The sequence below is a fragment of the Callithrix jacchus genome, chromosome 5 (assembly GCF_049354715.1).
Source record: "Callithrix jacchus isolate 240 chromosome 5, calJac240_pri, whole genome shotgun sequence".
Lineage (NCBI taxonomy): Eukaryota > Metazoa > Chordata > Mammalia > Primates > Cebidae > Callithrix > Callithrix jacchus.
The window spans coordinates 36,717,819-36,726,406 of NC_133506.1; positions in this window are offsets into that span (position 1 = coordinate 36,717,819).

Sequence of the window (8,588 nt, forward strand, 5' to 3'; positions counted from 1 at the left end):
CTCTTTACGGATTAGCATAAACTTGGGGCCGCGCCGCCCGCCGCCGCCAGCCCCCTCCGCCGCCGCCAGACCCCTGCCCCAGCCCCAAGCGGACTGCCGAGGGGCCGCCTGCAAACGGGAGGTTCCGAAGAGAGCGGCCCGGGGTGGCAGGGGCACAGGCCGCCGCGCCCTGGGAGGCCCCCAGCACACCAGCCACGACTGTCGCCTGCGGGCAGGGGGCGGGAAGCAGAGAAGCCGACCCCTGAGGCCAGCCTGGGCGTGGGCTCTCCAGGAGATACGCACCCGCAGGCTACGCGTCTCTTTAGAGCCGGTGTGAACCTGGGGACTGCTCTCCAAGGCTTTGGAGCCGAGTTGGCTGTGTTTGGGGACACACCAGCACCACTTCCCCCGCCACCTTTTTGGAATCGACCCCAGATCATCCCCGTTTGCTTGCTCTGCCTCCTGGCACCATCATTGTCTGGGGGTGCGCGGGACCCTTAGTCTGATAACTCCGCTGACCTCTCCCGAGGCGTCCTACCTCCCCCTTACCCGCAACCTCTGCAAGCTACTAGCCTGGTGGCCTGGTTGCTCTGGAGGCGCCTGTGTTGCCTGTCTGTCTTAGGTATGGGCTGCACCGAGCCCGAAAGGCCCATCCCGTTCCGGTCCAGCCAAGAGTGCTGTGCTTTTAGTGCAACTGAAGCTCTAAGCCGGCCGGTCAAAGAAAATCTTCAGGTCTTTCTCACAAGGCACTGCCGCTGTGAAGCCAGGCTTCCTCCACGTTTTGCTTGTGAAGTTGACTCTTGGAACCCAAGAGTTGGGTTTTATAGTCGTCCTCATTCAATACCACCTCGCTAACTCTCTAACCTGCACAGAGCCTTTGAATCCTGATTCTGTCATCGGAATGGCACTTTTTCCAGGCCTTGTCTCATCCACACAGGTGACTACAGCCTTCTGTATCTTTGCCGTAGGAGCTGATAGGTGTGCAGAATGCACAGAACTCTGGGTCTTGCCTGGAGAGACCTCCCTCCAGATTGACCTTGAGATATGAATTAATACCTTTTGGGTAGGGTGATGGTTATCAAGGATACTGGAAGGGGGAGCTCCGAAATCCATATCTGTGCCCTGCCCTCAGCTTTAGTGGCTTGTGGGTTCTGTGGGCAGACACCTGACCCCAGCCAGGCCCATCCTGCTTTCTCCCAGGCTTTGGAATCAGAACACAGAGGGTGAAGGAATCCAGCTTCAAGGTATAGGCTGTGTGAGTTTCTCAGGGCTGTGGTAACAGCTACAGACTCGGTGGCTTAACACACAGGAATGTATTCTCCCACAATTCTGGAGGCTAACTCCAAAATCTAGGGGCCAGCAGGGCCATGCTCCCTCCAGTGGCTCTGGGGAGAAGTCTTTCTTCCCTCTTCCAACCACTGGTGCTTCTTGGCGATCTTTGGCGTTCTTTGGTCAAGGATTCTCTGTAGCGGCATCACTCCAACCTCTGCTTTCGCCCCCACATATCACTGTTCACATGGCCTTTTTTCTCTGACTGTGGTCTGTGTCTTTTCCTCTGCTTTTTGGTTTTGTTTTTAAATTTGAGACAGGGCCAGGTGCGGTGGCTCATGCCTATAATCCCAGCATCTTAGGAGCCCGAGGCACACAGATCACTTGAGGTCAGGAGTTTGAGTCCAGCCTGGCCAACATGGTGAAACTCTGTCTCTACTAAAAATACAAAAATTAGCCGGGCATGATGGTGAGCATCTGCACTCCCAGCTACTCGGGAGGCTGAGGCAAGAGAATTGCTTGAACCCAGGAGGTGGAGGTTGCAATGAGCTGAGATAATGCCATTGTACTCCAGCTGGGTGATGAGAGTGAAACTCTGTCTCCAAAAATAAATACATAAATAAATAAAAGATAGGGTCTTGCTCCATCATCCAGGCTGGAATGCAGCCTTCACCTTCTAAGCTCAAGCCATCCTCCTGCCCCCCTCCTCTTCTGTAGCTGGAACCACAGGTGGGCACCGCCATGCATGGCTCATTTTTAAATTTTTTGTAGAGATGGGCTCTTACTTTGTTGCCCAGAGTGGTCACAAACTCCTGAGCTCAAGTGATCCTCTCACCTCAGTCTCCCAAAGTGCTGGGATTCTAGGCGGGAGCCACTGCACCCAGCCCAGCCTCCTCTTCTTATAAGGACACCAGTCATTGGATGTAGGCCCCAACATAACCTCATCTTAAATGATAACATCTGCAAAGACCCTATTTCCAAATAAGGCCACATTCTGAGGCTCCAAATGTTCATGAATTTGGGAGGGGCATACTTCAATCCACTACAGGGGCCCTTGTCTGGTAATGATAGGGGAGACCACGAGAGCTCTGGGGAATTCAAGGGAAACGAAGAAAGAGAGTGGTCAGGGGAGAGTGGGGCAGAGTAAGGGGCTGTGTGGCAAGCAACCATTTAGGGACAAGCTGTGGCTTCCCTATCTGCTTACTCCACCACTGGAGCTAGCTTGAATGGGTTTCTGAACCCAGCAACAAAATGAGCTCTACAGAGAGAAAATTCTCTAGAAATGATCCCCGAAAGTACAGTCTTACAGCAACCAAGTGGTGCCTAAGATAGTCTTTCACTCTCCCTATAAAGCACTGAACGTGCTACTATATTCTCCAACCTTTAACAGACATGTTATGAGCTATTTTGCTGAGGGCAAGATACATTGTATCCACAACATACTCTTGATCTTGTAACCACTGACTTTGCCCTTTTTAGAAAGTGAGAAGCATCTGAGGGGAACATGAACAGAGCCAGCTCCTCACCCTAGGCTGGGTGCTGACTGCCTGGCAGCATTGCCCAGCCTGGCTCTGGGAGGAAACTCCCCTAGAAGATCACAGAAAAAGGCTGTGATCTTTTTCGAAGGGGTCCCACCCCTTCCTCTCACTCCCTTCCCCAGACCCAGATGTGGGGCCCAAAACTCACAGGGAAGAGGCCGGACCCTGTTTAACTTGAAAATGTCCACGTCACAGGGGCTGAAAGGAAAGCTGAACCCCACTTCCCCCTTTCCCGGGTGGCTGACATCAAACACCACGCTCCCTCTTTCACTGGAACAGTTTTGGGAGCCAGGATCTGGGCCCCATTCTAGTGGGGGTGGAGGACCTCAGTACAGAGAGAGGCTCAGGGTCTTGCTGGATCAGGCCAGAGCTGCCCCCTCTGCCTCTGTAAATGATGAGGCCACTTTGTATCTGCCAGACAGGAAACCTAGGGAGGCCAAAAGCAGAGGAGGAAGGGAGACCATCATGTTCCTCTGACTTAGCCTGGAGTTTGTACACCTGGATGGGAACGGGCTGTGTGGCCACACGTGGGAGTGGGAGTGCAGTTTCTGTTCACAGAGACACGCACAACCACGTCCAGAGACACCAACCCATCCCCCATACTGCTGTCACATATGTGTGTGGACACACACACAATTTTTACTTTTGTACCGATGGGGTCTCACTATGCTGCCTAGGCTGGTCTCAAACTCCTAGCCTCAAGTGACCCTCCTCCCTCGGCCTCCCAAAGTGTTGGGATTACAGGTGTGAGCCCCATGAGCCCCTTTTTTTGAGACAGAGTCTCTCTCTGTTGCCCAGGCTGGAGTGCAGTGGTGATGTGATCTCAGCTCACGGCAACCTCTGTCTCCTGGGTTCAAGCAATTCTGCCTCAGCCTCCCGAGTAGCTGGGATTACAGGCGCATATCACCATGCCCAGCTAATTTTTTTTATTATTTTTTTTTTTAGTAGAGATGGGGTTTCGCCATTTTGGCCAGGCTGGTCTCAAACTCCTTACCTCAAGTGATCCACCCACCTCGGCCTTCCAAACTTCTGGGATTACAGACATGAGCCTCTGCTCCTGACCTCTCCTTTTCTTATTGAGGGCCCATCACATAAGGTTATTAAAAACCACACAAAGTTGTATGGGCAAGATACACCATATCCACAACATGCTCTTGATCTTGTAGCCACTGACTTTGCACCTTTTAGAAAGTGAGAAACATTCCCCTAAAATGGAAAGAGAAAGCGCTGAAGCTGCTGGCTTTCTGGCACAAGCCCTGCCTGCTGCAGATGGACCCTCTAGCACAGGGACCACAGCCCTCGAAGGCACCAGCCCTAAGGCGCAGCCCTTTGTCCCTGCCCATCTCCCCTACCCTCTTTTCTCTTTTTTGAGAGTGCACAGCTAGGCCTCCCTGCACGCATAGCCATCTTTGGAAGTTCTGTGCAGCAAGGCTCTGCCCAGGCTCACTCTCTTCTCCACATCATCACCGTCCGCACTTTGATTATACCTGAACCATCAAAAAGATTATACCAAATGCACACGAGTTTCTGAGGCAGGGGTTTGCACTGACCCCATCCAGTTGGGCAGAAGTAGGACTCATCCAGGATCCTGGTGTGGATAGATGTGCAGCCTAGAGGCAAGGTCCTGGGAGAGAGTCCAGAAATCGTGGAAACTGGGCTCTGTAAAGCCTGGACGGACTTCCATTGAGTGAGAGTCGCTTAGGAACAACTTAGAAATTGTGCAATGCTGATGGACTTTCAACATGGACATATGCAAACCAGATGCAACATTATGCAAATTACATGCAAAATACACGCATGGATCTCCCAACTACTGCAAACGTCACATATGGTCCTCGAGGACCCTGCGTTTAGCTGAGACCTGTTGTGTGGCAGAGAGATCACCCTGGACTTGCCATTTTCTTTTTTTTTTTGAGACAGAGTTTCGCTCGTTACCCAGGGTGGAGTGCAATGGCGGGATCTCGGCTCACCGCAACCTCCACCTCCTGGGTTCAGGCAATTCTCCTGCCTCAGTCTCCCAAGTAGCTGGGATTACAGGCACACGCCACCATGCCCAGCTAATTTTTTATGTTTTTAGTAGAGACGGGGTTTCACCATATTGACCAGGATGGTCTCCATCTCTTGACCTCATGATCCACCCGCCTCGGCCTCCCAAAGTGCTGGGATTACAGGCTTGAGCCACTGCACCCAGCGCCATTTTCTTTTATTTCTTCTTTTTTTTTTAGATTGAATCTCACTCTGTTGCCGAGGCTGGAGTGCGGTGGCATGATCTTGGCTCACTGCAACCTCCACCTCCAAGGTTCAAGCCATTCTCGTGCCTCAGCCTCCTGAGTACCTGAGACTACAGGTGTGAGCCACCATGCCCGGCTAATTCTTTTATTTTCAGTAGAGACGAGATTTCACCATGTTGGCCAGGCTGGTCTTGAACTCTTGACCTCAAGTGATCCCCCTGCCTTGGCCTCCCAAAGTGCTGGGATTACAGGCATGAACCACTGTGCCCAGCTAGGACTTGACAGTTTTCCTATAGTGAGCGGAAAGGGCTTTGCTCCAAGGTGGTTCATGCACTGGGGGGAAGGAATCAGGCAGGGAGTCAATTAGACTCGGGTTTGGATCCCAGCTGTTCCACTGACAGGTTGCATGACCTCCTTGGAGTCACTTCACCCTGTGAGCCTCTGCTTTCCCATCATAAAATGATTATTATGAGACATAGATGAGAACTTTGGCCAAAGCTCCCATGTGCACAGTCGTGCACATAACAGATGCTCAGTGAGTGTGGCAGGGCTCTGCACAGTCCTTTTTGGGAGGCTGGATATCTGGCACTCCTTTCTAGTCACTGCAGGAGTGACTGTGCTCCCTGAGGCTGTGGGCAGGACCTTCTTGCAAGGCAGCACATGCAGCTCTGGGTTTGGAAGATGTCAGTGCTTGGATGGACCAGCAATCCATGTATCTCTTACTCATCCAGAAATCTGGCAGAGGTCACACTCAACAGGGCGGTATGGCAGGTGCTGTGGGTACCCCACCCGGACCCCCTTTCCCTGGTCTGAATACCCTGGCTGCAGGTGTGATGACTGGGAATGCTCCCAGGTGCCCCTTCTGCAAATTGCGCTTGGCTAAGGAGTGACTGGCTGATAAGGTGATATGGTTTGGCTGTGTCCCCATCCAAATATCATCTTGAATTGTAACTCCCACAATTCCCACATGTCGTGGGAGGTGATTGAATTATGAGGGTGGGTTTTTTCTGCACTGTCATGATAGTGAATGAGTCTCATGAGATCCGATGGTTTTAAAAAGGGGAGTTTCAGCTGGGTGCAGTGGCTCATGCCTGTAATCCCAGCACTTTGGGAGGTCGAGGCGGGTGGATCACGAGGTCAAGAGATCGAGACCATCCTGGTCAACATGGTGAAACCCCATCTCTCCTAAAAATGCAAAAAGTTAGCTGGGCATGGTGGCGCGTGCCTGTAATCCCGGCTACTCAGGAGGCTGAGGCAGGAGAATTGCCTGAACCCAGGAGGCGGAGGTTGCGGTGAGCCGAGATCGCACCATTGCACTCCAGCCTGGGAAACAAGAGCGAAACTCCGTCTCAAAAAAAAAAAAGGGGGGGGGTAGTTTCCCTGCATAAGCTCCTTTCTCTTGTCTGCTGCCATGTGAGATGCGCCTTTCACCTTCCACCATGACTGTGAGGCCTCCCCAGACACATGGAACTGTAAGTCCAGTAACCTCTTTCTTTTGTAAATTGCCCAGTCTTGAGTATGTCTTTATCAGCAGTGTGAAAATGGACTAATACATAGCTGGACATAAAAGGCAGCCCCCTTGCCTCACGGTGGACAGCCCAGCGTCAGTTTATGTTGCAGAGCGCCTGGGTCAGGCCCCTCCAGACTCTCCCTGGGATCCATTGTTGCTCTATTTCCATCCTCTCCTGTTTTCCTACCTCACTTATGTATCTCTCCCAGGAGCCCCCATGATAGATAACCTATAACTAAATCCCTGTCTCAGGATCTGCTTTTGTGGAACCCAACCCAAGAGAGGGGGACAGACCTGCATGCAGAGGGGGACAATCAACCTGTATATTCCGGAACTTTAGGGTGGCATGGGCTCACAGAGGAAGTGCCTGGGTGCCTGGGCTTGGGGCAATGAATCAGTGGGTGTTTCACAAAACAGGCAACACTAGAGCTCACTGAATGGGGAAGCACCCTGGGTGGTGGGTGAGGCACGTGGGTAGCTTGGAGGCAGGAGAGAGCCTGGTATGTTGGGGAACCCTGCAGAGCTCTGGGTAGCCCACGATCCAAGAGAGGTTGGCAGGGGCCAGATAAAAGGGGCCTTGAATACCCCAGTGAAGAATCTGGACTTTACAGCTGGGAAAGGATGCACACAGAACTGTCAGGAAAACCATCCCATGGCTGCCGCTGTGTGGAGCAGATACAGAAGGTGGGGTGGCAGGGAGGTGGCCCTGACAGCTGTCAGCCACCAGGCTAACAGGGACCAAGGGATGGGGAACAAGGCTAGATTCTAGAGGCTTTCAGGACAAAGGACTGAAAGGCCTTGGTGGTTTTTTTTTTTTTGAGACTGAGTCTTGCTCTGTCACCCAGCCTAGAGTGCAGTGGTGTGATCTCGGCTCACTTCAACCTCCGCCTCCCAGGTTCAAGCAATTCTCCTGCCTCAGCCTCCAGAGAAGCTGGGATTACAGGCGCATACCACCACACCTGGCTAATTTTTTGTATTTTTAGTGGAGACGGGGTTTCACCGTGTTAGCCAGGATGCTCTTGATCTTCTGACCTTGTGATCTGCCTGCCTTAGCCTCCCAAAGTGCTGAGATTACAGGCATGAGCCACTGTGCCCGGCCTCTTGGTGGCTAATTTAGGGGCTCTGGGTGTGGGAAGGAGTCTGGAAGGTGCCACAAAGAGGGGAGACAAAATGTCAGTGCTGGGGCAGGGTTGAATGAGCTGTACAGGACAGGGGTCTGCATACCCTGTTCCACAGCTAGAGCCAGGCTGAGCCTCCAGCTGGAAGGTCAGAACACTGACCAGAGTACGTGGCACTGCTGGCCTGACCCCAGTAGGACCTGGGGCTGCTGCTCACTGGAGGGGCTGGCCTCTAGGCCTGATTAGGACAGGGATGGGGAGAGGCTGGGGGTGGGGGAGTGCAGAGCTGCTCAGGCACCGATGCTGGGGCGTGGCTGCAAGGCCCTGGGAAGGGCTCTCTGTCAGCTCTCCTCTAACTCTTCTATTCATGGGCATTGGAGTAAAAACGACACAGGATTACCCGCTGGTGATGGGGGAGGCAGGCTTGCAATGCAGGGCGGGTGCAGAGAGGCCAAAACGAGCAGGGGAGGGGGCTACCCTCCATGGGGGGAAGGAAGGGGAGGTCGTTGCCATGGAAGACTCATGCTTGGAGAGGCAGAACCTGACCTTCACCCAGACACTGTCCTTATCTCAGACCTGCTCTGCCTTTATTCCTTAATTTGCTGGGACATTTGCTGGGCACTCGGTGCTGGAAGCACAGACAGATCGGCTCCAGGCTCTGTGCTCAAGGCACCCAGAGGGGCAGAGGGGGAGGAGAGTTAGAGAAGCCCCAGGAGGGGCCAGAAATGGGCCTGGGGAGGCTACAGGGGAAAGAGCATCCATGGCGGGAGGATGTGCTCCAATCAGAGGGAGGGGATTTAGTAGGGGACATGGCAGGAGGGAAGAGGGCTGTGTGCAGGCTGAGGACTTGAGCAGGCTGCGGGGGAGGGGAGTGGCCCATGGAGACACATGGCCTTCAGCCCCTGGAATCCACTCCAGACCACTTCCTAGTGCCACTGCCATT